Here is an 18,162-nt window from a genome sequence, read left to right on the forward strand (position 1 = left end):
CCTCTTGCAGATACTGTGAGTGAATGACAGAACCTCTTGCTGATACTGTGATTGAATGACAGAGCCTCTTCCTGATACTGTGATTGAATGACGGAGCCTCTTGCTGATACTGTGAGTGAATGACAGAGCCTCTTGCTGATACTGTGAGTGAATGACAGTGCCTCTTGCTGATACTGTGAGTGAATGACAGAGCCTCTTGCAGATAATGTGAGTGAATGACAGAGCCTCTTGCTGATACTGTGAGAGAATGACAGAGTCTCTTGCTGATACTGTGAGTGAATGACCGAGCCTCTTGCTGATACTGTGAGTGAATGACAGAGCCTCTTGCTGATACTGTGAGTGAATGAGCGAGCCTCTTGCTGATACTGTGAGTGAATGACAGAGCCTCTTGCTGATACTGAGTGAATGACAGAGCCTCTTGCTGATATTGCGAGTGAATGACAGAGCCTCTTCCTGATATTGTGAGTGAATGACAGAGGCTCTTGCCGACATTGTGAGTGAATGACAGAGCCTCTTGCTGATTCTGTGATTGAATGACAGAGCCTCTTGCTGATACAGTTATTACATGACAGAGCCTCTTTCTGATACTGTGAGTACATGACAGAGCCTCTTGCTGATACAGTTAGTACATGACAGAGCCTCTTGCTGATACTGTGATTGCATGACAGAGCCTCTTGCTGATACTGTGAGTGAATGACAGAGCCTCTTGCTTATACTGTGAGTGAATGACAGAGCCTCTTGCTGATACTGTGAGTGAATGACAGAGCCTCTTGCTGATACTGTGAGTGAATGACAGAGCCTCTTGCTGATACTGTGATTGAATGACAGAGTCTCTTGCTGATATTGTGATTGAATGACAGAGGCTCTTTCTGATACTGTGATTGAATGACAGAGCCTCTTGCTGATACTGTGAGTGAATGACAGAGCCTCTTGCTGATACTGTGAGTGAATGACAGAGCCTCTTGCTGATACTGTGAGTGAATGACAGAGCCTCTTGCTGATACTGTGAGTGAATGACAGAGCCTCTTGCTGATATTGTGATTGAATGACAGAGCCTCTTGCTGATACTGTGAGTGAATGACAGAGACTCTTGCTGATTCTTTGATTGAATGACAGAGCCTCTTGCTGATACTGTGAGTGAATGACAGAGCCTCTTTCTGATACTGTGAGTGAATGATAGAGCCTCCTGCCGATACTGTGAGTTGATGACAGAGCCTCTTGCCGATAATGTGAGTGAATGACAGAGCCTCTTGCCGACATTTTGAGTGAATGACAGACCCTCTTGCTGACACTGTGAGTGAAAGACAGAGCCTCTTGCCGACATTGTGAGTGAATGACAGAGCCTCTTGCTGATACTGTGAGTGAATAACAGAGACTCTTTCTGATACTGTGAGTGAATGACAGAGCCTCTTGCCGATACAGTGAGTGAATGACAGAGCCTCTTGCTGATACTGTGAGTGAATGACAGAGCCTCTTGCTGATACTGTGAGTGAATGACAGAGCCTCTTGCTGATACTGTGATTGAATGACAGAGCCTCTTGCTGATACTGTGAGTGAATGACAGAGCCTCTTGCTGATACTGTGAGTGAATGACAGAGTCTCTTTCTGACGTTGTGAGTGAATGACAGAGCCTCTTCCTGATTCTGTGAGTGAATGACAGAGCCTCTTGCTGATACTGTGAGTGAATGACAGATCCTCTTGCTGATATTGTGAGTGAATGACAGAGCCTCTTCCTGATTCTGTGATTGATTGACAGACCCTCTTGCTGATATTGTGAGTGAATGACAGAGCCTCTTGCAGATACTGTGAGTGAATGACAGAGCCTCTTGCTGATACTGTGATTGAATGACAGAGCCTCTTCCTGATACTGTGATTGAATGACAGAGCCTCTTCCTGATACTGTGAGTGAATGACAGAGCCTCTTGCTGATACTGTGAGTGAATGACAGAGCCTCTTGCTGATACTGTGCGTGAATGTCAGAGCCTCTTGATGATACTGTGAGTGAATGACAGAGCCTCTTGCTGATACTGTGAGTGAATGACAGAGCCTCTTGCTGATACTGTGAGTGAATTACAGAGCCTCTTGCTGATACTGTGAGTGAATGACAGTGCCTCTAGCTGATACTGTGAGTGAATGACAGAGCCTCTTGCTGATAATTTGATTTAATGACAGAGCCTCTTGCTGATACTGTGATTGAATGACAGAGCCTCTTGCTGATACTGTGAGTGAATGACAGAGCCTCTTGCTGATACTGTGAGTGAATGACAGAGCATCTTGCTGATATTGTGAATGAATGACAGAGCCTCTTGCTGATACTGTGAGTGTATGACAGAGCCTCTTGCCAGAGCCTCTTGCCGACATTGTGAGTCAATGACAGAGCCTCTTGCTGATACTGTGAGTGAATGACAGAGACTCTTGCAGATACTGTGAGTGAATGACAGAGCCTCTTGCCGATACTGTGAGTGAATGACAGAGCCTCTTGCCGATACTGTGAGTGAATGACAGAGCCTCTTGCCGACATTGTGAGTGAATGACAGAGCCTCTTGCTGATACTGTGAGTGATTAACAGAGCCTCCTGCTGATACTGTGAGTGAATGTCAGAGCCTCTTGCTGATATTGTGAGTGAATGACAGAGCCTGTGAGTGAACGACAGAGACTCTTGCTGATACTGTGAGTGAATGACAGAGCCTCTTGCTGATACTGTGAGTGAATGACAGAGCCTCTTCCTGATTCTGTGATTGATTGACAGAGCCTCTTGCTGATATTGTGAGTGAATGACAGAGCCTCTTCCTGATTCTGTGATTGATTGACAGAGCCTCTTGCTGATACTGTGAGTGAATGACAGAGCCTCTTGCAGATACTGTAAGTGAATGACAGAGCCTCTTGCTGATATTGTGAATGAATGACAGAGCCTCTTGCTGATACTGTGATTGAATGACAGAGCCTCTTCCTGATACTGTGATTGAATGACAGAGCCTCTTCCTGATACTGTGAGTGAATGATAGAGCGTCTTGCTGATACTGTGAGTGAATGTCAGAGCCTCTTGCTGATACTGTGCGTGAATGACAGAGCCTCTCGCTGATACTGTGAGTGAATGACAGAGCCTCTTACTGATACTGTGAGTGAATGACAGAGCCTCTTGCTGATACTGTGAGTGAATGACAGAGCCTCTTGCTGATACTGTGAGTGAATGACAGAGCCTCTTGCTGATACTGTGAGTGAATGCCAGAGCCTCTAGCTGATACTGTGAGTGAATTACAGAGCCTCTTGCTGATACTGTGATTGAATGACAGAGCCTCTTGCTGATACTGTGAGTGAATGACAGAGCCTCTTGCTGATACTGTGAGTGAATGACAGAGCCTCTTGCTGATTCTGTGAGTGAATGACAGAGCATCTTGCTGATATTGTGAGTGAATGACAGAGCCTCTTGCTGATACTGTGAGTGAATGACAGAGACTCTTGCCGATACTGTGAGTGAATGACAGAGCCTCTTGCCGATACTGTGAGTGAATGACAGAGCCTCATGCCGATACTGTGAGTGAATGACAGAGCCTCTTGCTGATTCTGTGAGTGAATGACAGAGCCTCTTGCTGATACTGTGAGTGAATGACAGAGCCTCTTGCTGATATTGTGAGTGAATGACAGAGCCTCTTGCTGATATTGTGAGTGAATGACAGAGCCTCTTGCTGATACTGTGAGTGAATGACAGAGCATCTTGCTGATACTGTGAGTGAAAGACAGAGCCTCTTGCTGATACTGTGAGTGAATGACAGAGCCTCTTGCTGATACTATGAGTGAATGACAGAGCCTCTTGCTGATATTGTGAGTGAATGACAGAGCCTCTTGCTGATATTGTGAGTGAATGACAGAGCCTGTTGCTGATACTGTGAGTGAATGAAAGAGCCTCTTGCTGATATTGTGTGTGAATGACAGAGCCTCTTGCTGATACTGTGAGTGAATGACAGAGCCTCTTGCTGATACTGTGAGTGAATGACAGAGCCTCTTGCTGATACTGTGAGTGAATGACAGAGTCTCTTGATTATACTGTGAGTGAATGACAGAGCCTCTTGCTGATACTGTGAGTCAATGACAGAGCCTCTTGCTGATACTGTGAGTGAATGACAGAGCCTCTTGCTGATACTGTGAGTGAATGACAGAGCCTCTTGCTGATTCTGTGAGTGAATGACCGAGCATCTTGCTGATATTGTGAGTGAATGACAGAGCCTCTTGCGGATACTGTGAGTGAATGACAGAGCCTCTTGCCAGAGCCTCTTGCCGATATTGTGAGTCAATGACAGAGCCTCTTGCTGATAATGTGATTGAATGACAGAGACTCTTGCAGATACTGTGAGTGAATGACAGAGCCTCTTGCCGATACTGTGAGTGAATGACAGAGCCTCTTGCCGATACTGTGAGTGAATGACAGAGCCTCTTGCCCACATTGTGAGTGAATGACAGAGCCTCTTGCTGATACTGTGAGTGAATCACAGAGCCTCTTGCTGATACTGTGATTGACTGACAGAGCCTCTTGTTGATACTGTGAGTGAATGACAGAGCCTCATGCTGATACTGTGAGTGAATGACAGAGCCTCTTGCTGATACTGTGAGTGAATGACAGAGCCTCTTGCTTAGACTGTGAGTGAATGACAGAGCCTCTTGCTGATTCTGTGATTGATTGACAGAGCCTCTTCCTGATACTGTGAGTGATTGACAGAGCCTCTTGCAGATACTGTGAGTGAATGAAAGAGCCTCTTGCTGATACTGTGATTGAATGACAGAGCCTCTTCCTGATACTGTGATTGAATGACGGTGCCTCTTGCTGATACTGTGAGTGAATGACAGAGCCTCTTGCTGATACTGTGAGTGAATGACAGAGCCTCTTGCTGATACTGTGAGTGAATGACAGAGCCTCTTGCTGATACTGTGAGTGAATGACAGTGCCTCTTGCTGATACTGTGAGTGAATGACAGAGCCTCTTGCAGATAATGTGAGTGAATGACAGAGCCTCTTGCTGATACTGTGAGAGAATGACAGAGTCTCTTGCTGATACTGTGAGTGAATGACCGATCCTCTTGCTGATACTGTGAGTGAATGACAGAGCCTCTTGCTGATACTGTGAGTGAATGAGCGAGCCTCTTGCTGATACTGTGAGTGAATGACAGAGCCTCTTGCTGATACTGTGAGTGAATGACAGAGCCTCTTGCTGATACTGTGAGTGAATGACAGAGCCTCTTGCTGATAGTGAGTGAATGACAGAGCCTCTTGCTGATACTGTGAGTGAATGACAGAGCCTCTTGCTGATATTGCGAGTGAATGACAGAGCCTCTTCCTGATATTGTGAATGAATGACAGAGCCTCTTGCCGACATTGTGAGTGAATGACAGAGCCTCTTCCTGATTCTGTGAGTGAATGACAGAGCCTCTTGCTGATACTGTGAGTGAATGACAGAGCCTCTTGCTGATATTGTGAGTGAATGACAGAGCCTCTTCCTGATTCTGTGATTGATTGACAGAGCCTCTTGCTGATATTGTGAGTGAATGACAGAGCCTCTTGCAGATACTGTGAGTGAATGACAGAGCCTCTTGCTGATACTGTGATTGAATGACAGAGCCTCTTCCTGATACTGTGATTGAATGAAAGAGCCTCTTCCTGATACTGTGAGTGAATGACAGAGCCTCTTGCTGATACTGTGAGTGAATGATAGAGCCTCTTGCTGATACTGTGCGTGAATGACAGAGCCTCTTGATGATACTGTGAGTGAATGACAGAGCCTCTTGCTGATACTGTGAGTGAATGACAGAGCCTCTTGCTGATACTGTGAGTGAATGTCAGAGCCTCTTGCTGATACTGTGAGTGAATGACAGCGCCTCTAGCTGATACTGTGAGTGAATGACAGAGCCTCTTGCTGATAATTTGATTTAATGACAGAGCCTCTTGCTGATACTGTGATTGAATGACAGAGCCTCTTGCTGATACTGTGAGTGAATGACAGAGCCTCTTGCTGATACTGTGAGTGAATGACAGAGCATCTTGCTGATATTGTGAATGAATGACAGAGCCTCTTGCTGATACTGTGAGTGAATGACAGAGCATCTTGCTGATATTGTGAATGAATGACAGAGCCTCTTGCTGATACAGTGAGTGTATGACAGAGCCTCTTGCCAGAGCCTCTTGCCGACATTGTGAGTCAATGACAGAGCCTCTTGCTGATACTGTGAGTGAATGACAGAGACTCTTGCAGATACTGTGAGTGAATGACAGCGCCTCTTGCCGATATTGTGAGTGAATGACAGAGCCTCTTGCCGACACTGTGAGTGAATGACAGAGCCTCTTGCCGACATTGTGAGTGAATGACAGAGCCTCTTGCTGATACTGTGAGTGATTAACAGAGCCTCCTGCTGATACTGTGAGTGAATGTCAGGGCCTCTTGCTGATATTGTGAGCGAATGATAGAGCATGTGAGTGAACGACAGAGACTCTTGCTGATACTGTGAGTGAATGACAGAGCCTCTTGCTGATACTGTGAGTGAATGACAGAGCCACTTCCTGATTCTGTGATTGATTGACAGAGCATCTTGCTGATATTGTGAGTGAATGACAGAGTCTCTTCCTGATTCTGTGGTTAATTGACAGAGCCCCTTGCTGATACTGTGAGTGAATGACAGAGCCTCTTGCAGATACTGTAAGTGAATGACAGAGCCTCTTGCTGATATTGTGAATGAATGACAGAGCCTCTTGCTGATACTGTGAGTGAATGACAGAGCCTCTTGCTGATACTGTGCGTGAATGACAGAGCCTCTCGCTGATACTGTGAGTGAATGACAGAGCCTCTTACTGATACTGTGAGTGAATGACAGAGCCTCTTGCTGATACTGTGAGTGAATGACAGAGCCTCTTGCTGATACTGTGAGTGAATGACAGAGCCTCTTGCTGATACTGTGAGTGAATGACAGAGCCTCTTGCTGATACTGTGAGTGAATGACAGAGCCTCTTGCTGATACTGTGAGTGAATGACAGAGCCTCTTGATGATACTGTGAGTGAATGACAGAGCCTCTTGCTGATACTGTGAGTGAATGACAGAGCCTCTTGCTGATACTGTGAGTGAATGACAGAGCCTCTTGATGATACTGTGAGTGAATGACAGAGCCTCTTGCTGATACTGTGAGTGAAAGACAGAGCCTCTTGCTGATACTGTGAGTGAATGACAGAGCCTCTTGCTGATACTGTGAGTGAATGACAGAGCCTCTTGCTGATATTGTGATTGAATGAGGGAGCCTCTTGCTGATATTGTGATTGAATGACAGAGCCTCTTCCTGATTCTGTGATTGATTGACAGAGCCTCTTGCTGATACTGTGAGTGAATGACAGAGCCTCTTGCTGATATTGTGATTGAATGACAGAGCCTCTTGTTGATACTGTGAGTGAACGACAGAGCCTCTTGCAGATACTGTGAGTGAATGACAGAGCCTCTTGCTGATACTGTGAGTGAATGACAGAGCCTCTTCCTGATTCTGTGATTGATTGACAGAGCCTCTTCCTGATACGGTGAGTGAATGACAGAGACTCTTGCAGATACTGTGAGTGAATGACAGAGCGACTTGCTGATACTGTAGTTGAATGACAGAGCCTCTTGCTGATACTGTGAGTGAATGACAGAGCCTCTTGCTGATACAGTGAGTGAATGACAGAGCCTCTTGCTGATACTGTGAGTGAATGACAGAGCCTCTTGCTGATACTGTGAGTGAATTACAGAGCCTCTTGCTGATACTGTGAGTGAATGACAGAGCCTCTTGCTGATACTGTGTGTGATTGACAGAGCCTCTTGCTGATAATGTGAGTGAATGACAGAGCCTCTTGCTGATACTGTGAGTGATTGACAGAGCCTCTTGCTGATACTGTGAGTGAATGACAGAGCCTCTTGCTGATAATGTGAGTGATTGACAGAGCCTCTTGCTGATAATGTGAGAGAATGACAGAGTCTCTTGCTGATACTGTGAGTGAATGAACGAGCCTCTTGCTGATATTGTGAGTGAATGACAGAACCTCTTGCTGATAATGTGAGTGAATGACAGAGCCTCTTGCTGATACTGTGAGTGAATGACAGAGCCTCTTGCTGATACTGTGAGTGAATGATAGAGCATCTTGCAGATACTGTGAGTGGATGACAGAGCCTCTTGCTGATACTGTGATTGAATGACAGAGCCTCTTCCTGATACTGTGATTGAATGACGGTGCCTCTTGCTGATACTGTGAGTGAATGACAGAGCCTCTTGCTGATACTGTGAGTGAATGACAGAGCCTCTTGCTGATACTGTGAGTGAATGACAGAGCCTCTTGCTGATACTGTGAGTGAATGACAGTGCCTCTTGCTGATACTGTGAGTGAATGACAGAGCCTCTTGCAGATAATGTGAGTGAATGACAGAGCCTCTTGCTGATACTGTGAGAGAATGACAGAGTCTCTTGCTGATACTGTGAGTGAATGACCGAGCCTCTTGCTGATACTGTGAGTGAATGACAGAGCCTCTTGCTGATACTGTGAGTGAATGAGCGAGCCTCTTGCTGATACTGTGAGTGAATGACAGAGCCTCTTGCTGATACTGTGAGTGAATGACAGAGCCTCTTGCTGATACTGTGAGTGAATGACAGAGCCTCTTGCTGATAGTGAGTGAATGACAGAGCCTCTTGCTGATACTGTGAGTGAATGACAGAGCCTCTTGCTGATATTGCGAGTGAATGACAGAGCCTCTTCCTGATATTGTGAATGAATGACAGAGCCTCTTGCCGACATTGTGAGTGAATGACAGAGCCTCTTGCTGATTCTGTGATTGAATGACAGAGCCTCTTGCTGATACAGTTATTACATGACAGAGCCTCTTTCTGATACTGTGAGTACATGATAGAGCTGCTTGCTGATACTGTGAGTGAATGACAGAGACTCTTGCTGATACAGTTAGTACATGACAGAGCCTCTTGCTGATACTGTGAGTGCATGACTGAGCCTCTTGCTGATACTGTGAGTGAATGACAGAGCCTCTTGCTTATACTGTGAGTGAATGACAGAGCCTCTTGCCGATACTGTGAGTGAATGACAGAGCCTCTTGCTGATACTGTGATTGAATGACAGAGTCTCTTGCTGATATTGTGATTGAATGACAGAGGCTCTTTCTGATACTGTGATTGAATGACAGAGCCTCTTGCTGATACTGTGAGTGAATGATAGAGCCTCTTGCTGATACTGTGAGTGAATGACAGAGCCTCTTGCTGATACTGTGAGTGAATGACAGAGCCTCTTGCTGATACTCTGAGTGAATGACAGAGCCTCTTGCTGATACTGTGAGTGAATGACAGAGCCTCTTGCTGATATTGTGATTGAATGACAGAGCCTCTTGCTGATACTGTGAGTGAATGACAGAGCCTCTTGCTGATTCTGTGATTGAATGAGCGAGCCTCTTGCTGATACTGTGAGTGAATGACAGAGCCTCTTGCTGATACTGTGAGTGAATGACAGAGCCTCTTGCTGATACTGTGAGTGAATGACAGAGCCTCTTGCTGATACTGTGAGTGAATGACAGAGCCTCTTGCTGATACTGTGAGTGAATGACAGAGCCTCTTGCTGATATTGTGATTGAATGACAGAGCCTCTTGCTGATACTGTGAGTGAATGACAGAGCCTCTTGCTGATTCTGTGATTGAATGAGCGAGCCTCTTGCTGATACTGTGAGTGAATGACAGAGCCTCTTGCTGATACTGTGAGTGAATGACAGAGCCTCTTGCTGATACTGTGAGTGAATGACAGAGCCTCTTGCTGATACTGTGAGTGAATGACAGAGCCTCTTGCTGATACTGTGAGTGAATGACAGAGCCTCTTGATGATACTGTGAGTGAATGACAGAGCCTCTTGCTGATACTGTGAGTGAATGACAGAGCCTCTTGCTGATACTGTGAGTGAATGACAGAGCCTCTTGCTTATACTGTGAGTGAATGACAGAGCCTCTTGCTGATATTGTGATTGAATGAGAGAGCCTCTTGCTGATATTGTGATTGAATGACAGAGCCTCTTCCTGATTCTGTGAGAGAATGACAGAGTCTCTTGCTGATACTGTGAGTGAATGACCGAGCCTCTTGCTGATACTGTGAGTGAATGACAGAGCCTCTTGCTGATACTGTGAGTGAATGAGCGAGCCTCTTGCTGATACTGTGAGTGAATGACAGAGCCTCTTGCTGATACTGTGAGTGAATGACAGAGCCTCTTGCTGATACTGTGAGTGAATGACAGAGCCTCTTTCTGATAGTGAGTGAATGACAGAGCCTCTTGCTGATACTGTGAGTGAATGACAGAGCCTCTTGCTGATATTGCGAGTGAATGACAGAGCCTCTTCCTGATATTGTGAATGAATGACAGAGCCTCTTTCCGACATTGTGAGTGAATGACAGAGCCTCTTGCTGATTCTGTGATTGAATGACAGAGCCTCTTGCTGATACAGTTATTACATGACAGAGCCTCTTTCTGATACTGTGAGTACATGATAGAGCTGCTTGCTGATACTGTGAGTGAATGACAGAGACTCTTGCTGATACAGTTAGTACATGACAGAGCCTCTTGCTGATACTGTGAGTGCATGACTGAGCCTCTTGCTGATACTGTGAGTGAATGACAGAGCCTCTTGCTTATACTGTGAGTGAACGACAGAGCCTCTTGCAGATACTGTGAGTGAATGACAGAGCCTCTTGCTGATACTGTGAGTGAATGACAGAGCCTCTTCCTGATTCTGTGATTGATTGACAGAGCCTCTTGCTGATTCTGTGATTGAATGAGCGAGCCTCTTGCAGATACTGTGAGTGAATGACAGAGCCTCTTGCTGATACTGTGATTGAATGACAGAGCCTCTTCCTGATACTGTGATTGAATGACAGAGCCTCTTCCTTATACTGTGAGTGAATGACAGAGCCTCTTGCTGATACTGTGAGTGAATGACAGAGCCTCTTGCTGATACTGTGCGTGAATGTCAGAGCCTCTTGATGATACTGTGAGTGAATGACAGAGCCTCTTGCTGATACTGTGAGTGAATGACAGAGCCTCTTGCTGATACTGTGAGTGAATTACAGAGCCTCTTGCTGATACTGTGAGTGAATGACAGTGCCTCTAGCTGATACTGTGAGTGAATGACAGAGCCTCTTGCTGATAATTTGATTTAATGACAGAGCCTCTTGCTGATACTGTGATTGAATGACAGAGCCTCTTGCTGATACTGTGAGTGAATGACAGAGCCTCTTGCTGATACTGTGAGTGAATGACAGAGCATCTTGCTGATATTGTGAATGAATGACAGAGCCTCTTGCTGATACTGTGAGTGTATGACAGAGCCTCTTGCCAGAGCCTCTTGCCGACATTGTGAGTCAATGACAGAGCCTCTTGCTGATACTGTGAGTGAATGACAGAGACTCTTGCAGATACTGTGAGTGAATGACAGAGCCTCTTGCCGATACTGTGAGTGAATGACAGAGCCTCTTGCCGATACTGTGAGTGAATGACAGAGCCTCTTGCCGACATTGTGAGTGAATGACAGAGCCTCTTGCTGATACTGTGAGTGATTAACAGAGCCTCCTGCTGATACTGTGAGTGAATGTCAGAGCCTCTTGCTGATATTGTGAGTGAATGACAGAGCCTGTGAGTGAACGACAGAGACTCTTGCTGATACTGTGAGTGAATGACAGAGCCTCTTGCTGATACTGTGAGTGAATGACAGAGCCTCTTCCTGATTCTGTGATTGATTGACAGAGCCTCTTGCTGATATTGTGAGTGAATGACAGAGCCTCTTCCTGATTCTGTGATTGATTGACAGAGCCTCTTGCTGATACTGTGAGTGAATGACAGAGCCTCTTGCAGATACTGTAAGTGAATGACAGAGCCTCTTGCTGATATTGTGAATGAATGACAGAGCCTCTTGCTGATACTGTGATTGAATGACAGAGCCTCTTCCTGATACTGTGATTGAATGACAGAGCCTCTTCCTGATACTGTGAGTGAATGATAGAGCGTCTTGCTGATACTGTGAGTGAATGTCAGAGCCTCTTGCTGATACTGTGCGTGAATGACAGAGCCTCTCGCTGATACTGTGAGTGAATGACAGAGCCTCTTACTGATACTGTGAGTGAATGACAGAGCCTCTTGCTGATACTGTGAGTGAATGACAGAGCCTCTTGCTGATACTGTGAGTGAATGACAGAGCCTCTTGCTGATACTGTGAGTGAATGCCAAAGCCTCTAGCTGATACTGTGAGTGAATTACAGAGCCTCTTGCTGATACTTTGATTTAATGACAGAGCCTCTTGCTGATACTGTGATTGAATGACAGAGCCTCTTGCTGATACTGTGAGTGAATGACAGAGCCTCTTGCTGATACTGTGAGTGAATGACAGAGCCTCTTGCTGATTCTGTGAGTGAATGACAGAGCATCTTGCTGATATTGTGAGTGAATGACAGAGCCTCTTGCTGATACTGTGAGTGAATGACAGAGACTCTTGCCGATACTGTGAGTGAATGTCAGAGCCTCTTGCCGATACTGTGAGTGAATGACAGAGCCTCATGCCGATACTGTGAGTGAATGACAGAGCCTCTTGCTGATACTGTGAGTGAATGACAGAGCCTCTTGCTGATACTGTGAGTGAATGACAGAGCCTCTTGCTGATATTGTGAGTGAATGACAGAGCCTCTTGCTGATATTGTGAGTGAATGACAGAGCCTCTTGCTGATACTGTGAGTGAATGACAGAGCATCTTGCTGATACTGTGAGTGAAAGACAGAGCCTCTTGCTGATACTGTGAGTGAATGACAGAGCCTCTTGCTGATACTATGAGTGAATGACAGAGCCTCTTGCTGATATTGTGAGTGAATGACAGAGCCTCTTGCTGATATTGTGAGTGAATGACAGAGCCTGTTGCTGATACTGTGAGTGAATGAAAGAGCCTCTTGCTGATATTGTGTGTGAATGACAGAGCCTCTTGCTGATACTGTGAGTGAATGACAGAGCCTCTTGCTGATACTGTGAGTGAATGACAGAGCCTCTTGCTGATACTGTGAGTGAATGACAGAGTCTCTTGATTATACTGTGAGTGAATGACAGAGCCTCTTGCTGATACTGTGAGTCAATGACAGAGCCTCTTGCTGATACTGTGAGTGAATGACAGAGCCTCTTGCTGATACTGTGAGTGAATGACAGAGCCTCTTGCTGATTCTGTGAGTGAATGACCGAGCATCTTGCTGATATTGTGAGTGAATGACAGAGCCTCTTGCGGATACTGTGAGTGAATGACAGAGCCTCTTGCCAGAGCCTCTTGCCGATATTGTGAGTCAATGACAGAGCCTCTTGCTGATAATGTGATTGAATGACAGAGACTCTTGCAGATACTGTGAGTGAATGACAGAGCCTCTTGCCGATACTGTGAGTGAATGACAGAGCCTCTTGCCGATACTGTGAGTGAATGACAGAGCCTCTTGCCCACATTGTGAGTGAATGACAGAGCCTCTTGCTGATACTGTGAGTGAATCACAGAGCCTCTTGCTGATACTGTGATTGACTGACAGAGCCTCTTGTTGATACTGTGAGTGAATGACAGAGCCTCATGCTGATACTGTGAGTGAATGACAGAGCCTCTTGCTGATACTGTGAGTGAATGACAGAGCCTCTTGCTTAGACTGTGAGTGAATGACAGAGCCTCTTGCTGATTCTGTGATTGATTGACAGAGCCTCTTCCTGATACTGTGAGTGATTGACAGAGCCTCTTGCAGATACTGTGAGTGAATGACAGAGCCTCTTGCTGATACTGTGATTGAATGACAGAGCCTCTTCCTGATACTGTGATTGAATGACGGTGCCTCTTGCTGATACTGTGAGTGAATGACAGAGCCTCTTGCTGATACTGTGAGTGAATGACAGAGCCTCTTGCTGATACTGTGAGTGAATGACAGAGCCTCTTGCTGATACTGTGAGTGAATGACAGTGCCTCTTGCTGATACTGTGAGTGAATGACAGAGCCTCTTGCAGATAATGTGAGTGAATGACAGAGCCTCTTGCTGATACTGTGAGAGAATGACAGAGTCTCTTGCTGATACTGTGAGTGAATGACCGATCCTCTTGCTGATACTGTGAGTGAATGACAGAGCCTCTTGCTGATACTGTGAGTGAATGAGCGAGCCTCTTGCTGATACTGTGAGTGAATGACAGAGCCTCTTGCTGATACTGTGAGTGAATGACAGAGCCTCTTGCTGATACTGTGAGTGAATGACAGAGCCTCTTGCTGATAGTGAGTGAATGACAGAGCCTCTTGCTGATACTGTGAGTGAATGACAGAGCCTCTTGCTGATATTGCGAGTGAATGACAGAGCCTCTTCCTGATATTGTGAATGAATGACAGAGCCTCTTGCCGACATTGTGAGTGAATGACAGAGCCTCTTCCTGATTCTGTGAGTGAATGACAGAGCCTCTTGCTGTTACTGTGAGTGAATGACAGAGCCTCTTGCTGATATTGTGAGTGAATGACAGAGCCTCTTCCTGATTCTGTGATTGATTGACAGAGCCTCTTGCTGATATTGTGAGTGAATGACAGAGCCTCTTGCAGATACTGTGAGTGAATGACAGAGCCTCTTGCTGATACTGTGATTGAATGACAGAGCCTCTTCCTGATGCTGTGATTGAATGAAAGAGCCTCTTCCTGATACTGTGAGTGAATGACAGAGCCTCTTGCTGATACTGTGAGTGAATGATAGAGCCTCTTGCTGATACTGTGCGTGAATGACAGAGCCTCTTGATGATACTGTGAGTGAATGACAGAGCCTCTTGCTGATACTGTGAGTGAATGACAGAGCCTCTTGCTGATACTGTGAGTGAATGTCAGAGCCTCTTGCTGATACTGTGAGTGAATGACAGCGCCTCTAGCTGATACTGTGAGTGAATGACAGAGCCTCTTGCTGATAATTTGATTTAATGACAGAGCCTCTTGCTGATACTGTGATTGAATGACAGAGCCTCTTGCTGATACTGTGAGTGAATGACAGAGCCTCTTGCTGATACTGTGAGTGAATGACAGAGCATCTTGCTGATATTGTGAATGAATGACAGAGCCTCTTGCTGATACTGTGAGTGAATGACAGAGCATCTTGCTGATATTGTGAATGAATGACAGAGCCTCTTGCTGATACAGTGAGTGTATGACAGAGCCTCTTGCCAGAGCCTCTTGCCGACATTGTGAGTCAATGACAGAGCCTCTTGCTGATACTGTGAGTGAATGACAGAGACTCTTGCAGATACTGTGAGTGAATGACAGCGCCTCTTGCCGATATTGTGAGTGAATGACAGAGCCTCTTGCCGACACTGTGAGTGAATGACAGAGCCTCTTGCCGACATTGTGAGTGAATGACAGAGCCTCTTGCTGATACTGTGAGTGATTAACAGAGCCTCCTGCTGATACTGTGAGTGAATGTCAGGGCCTCTTGCTGATATTGTGAGCGAATGATAGAGCATGTGAGTGAACGACAGAGACTCTTGCTGATACTGTGAGTGAATGACAGAGCCTCTTGCTGATACTGTGAGTGAATGACAGAGCCACTTCCTGATTCTGTGATTGATTGACAGAGCATCTTGCTGATATTGTGAGTGAATGACAGAGTCTCTTCCTGATTCTGTGGTTAATTGACAGAGCCCCTTGCTGATACTGTGAGTGAATGACAGAGCCTCTTGCAGATACTGTAAGTGAATGACAGAGCCTCTTGCTGATATTGTGAATGAATGACAGAGCCTCTTGCTGATACTGTGAGTGAATGACAGAGCCTCTTGCTGATACTGTGCGTGAATGACAGAGCCTCTCGCTGATACTGTGAGTGAATGACAGAGCCTCTTACTGATACTGTGAGTGAATGACAGAGCCTCTTGCTGATACTGTGAGTGAATGACAGAGCCTCTTGCTGATACTGTGAGTGAATGACAGAGCCTCTTGCTGATACTGTGAGTGAATGACAGAGCCTCTTGCTGATACTGTGAGTGAATGAAAGAGCCTCTTGCTGATACTGTGAGTGAATGACAGAGCCTCTTGATGATACTGTGAGTGAATGACAGAGCCTCTTGCTGATACTGTGAGTGAATGACAGAGCCTCTTGCTGATACTGTGAGTGAATGACAGAGCCTCTTGATGATACTGTGAGTGAATGACAGAGCCTCTTGCTGATACTGTGAGTGAAAGACAGAGCCTCTTGCTCATACTGTGAGTGAATGACAGAGCCTCTTGCTGATACTGTGAGTGAATGACAGAGCCTCTTGCTGATATTGTGATTGAATGAGAGAGCCTCTTGCTGATATTGTGATTGAATGACAGAGCCTCTTCCTGATTCTGTGATTGATTGACAGAGCCTCTTGCTGATACTGTGAGTGAATGACAGAGCCTCTTGCTGATATTGTGATTGAATGACAGAGCCTCTTGTTGATACTGTGAGTGAACGACAGAGCCTCTTGCAGATACTGTGAGTGAATGACAGAGCCTCTTGCTGATACTGTGAGTGAATGACAGAGCCTCTTCCTGATTCTGTGATTGATTGACAGAGCCTCTTCCTGATACGGTGAGTGAATGACAGAGACTCTTGCAGATACTGTGAGTGAATGACAGAGCGACTTGCTGATACTGTAGTTGAATGACAGAGCCTCTTGCTGATACTGTGAGTGAATGACAGAGCCTCTTGCTGATACAGTGAGTGAATGACAGAGCCTCTTGCTGATACTGTGAGTGAATGACAGAGCCTCTTGCTGATACTGTGAGTGAATTACAGAGCCTCTTGCTGATACTGTGAGTGAATGACAGAGCCTCTTGCTGATACTGTGTGTGATTGACAGAGCCTCTTGCTGATAATGTGAGTGAATGACAGAGCCTCTTGCTGATACTGTGAGTGATTGACAGAGCCTCTTGCTGATACTGTGAGTGAATGACAGAGCCTCTTGCTGATAATGTGAGTGATTGACAGAGCCTCTTGCTGATAATGTGAGAGAATGACAGAGTCTCTTGCTGATACTGTGAGTGAATGAACGAGCCTCTTGCTGATATTGTGAGTGAATGACAGAACCTCTTGCTGATAATGTGAGTGAATGACAGAGCCTCTTGCTGATACTGTGAGTGAATGACAGAGCCTCTTGCTGATACTGTGAGTGAATGATAGAGCATCTTGCAGATACTGTGAGTGGATGACAGAGCCTCTTGCTGATACTGTGATTGAATGACAGAGCCTCTTCCTGATACTGTGATTGAATGACGGTGCCTCTTGCTGATACTGTGAGTGAATGACAGAGCCTCTTGCTGATACTGTGAGTGAATGACAGAGCCTCTTGCTGATACTGTGAGTGAATGACAGAGCCTCTTGCTGATACTGTGAGTGAATGACAGTGCCTCTTGCTGATACTGTGAGTGAATGACAGAGCCTCTTGCAGATAATGTGAGTGAATGACAGAGCCCCTTGCTGATACTGTGAGAGAATGACAGAGTCTCTTGCTGATACTGTTAGTGAATGACCGAGCCTCTTGCTGATACTGTGAGTGAATGACAGAGCCTCTTGCTGATACTGTGAGTGAATGAGCGAGCCTCTTGCTGATACTGTGAGTGAATGACAGAGCCTCTTGCTGATACTGTGAGTGAATGACAGAGCCTCTTGCTGATACTGTGAGTGAATGACAGAGCCTCTTGCTGATAGTGAGTGAATGACAGAGCCTCTTGCTGATACTGTGAGTGAATGACAGAGCCTCTTGCTGATATTGCGAGTGAATGACAGAGCCTCTTCCTGATATTGTGAATGAATGACAGAGCCTCTTGCCGACATTGTGAGTGAATGACAGAGCCTCTTGCTGATTCTGTGATTGAATGACAGAGCCTCTTGCTGATACAGTTATTACATGACAGAGCCTCTTTCTGATACTGTGAGTACATGATAGAGCTGCTTGCTGATACTGTGAGTGAATGACAGAGACTCTTGCTGATACAGTTAGTACATGACAGAGCCTCTTGCTGATACTGTGAGTGCATGACTGAGCCTCTTGCTGATACTGTGAGTGAATGACAGAGCCTCTTGCTTATACTGTGAGTGAATGACAGAGCCTCTTGCCGATACTGTGAGTGAATGACAGAG

This window comes from Narcine bancroftii, chromosome 7 (genome assembly GCF_036971445.1).
Source record: "Narcine bancroftii isolate sNarBan1 chromosome 7, sNarBan1.hap1, whole genome shotgun sequence".
Taxonomy (NCBI): Eukaryota; Metazoa; Chordata; class Chondrichthyes; order Torpediniformes; family Narcinidae; genus Narcine; species Narcine bancroftii.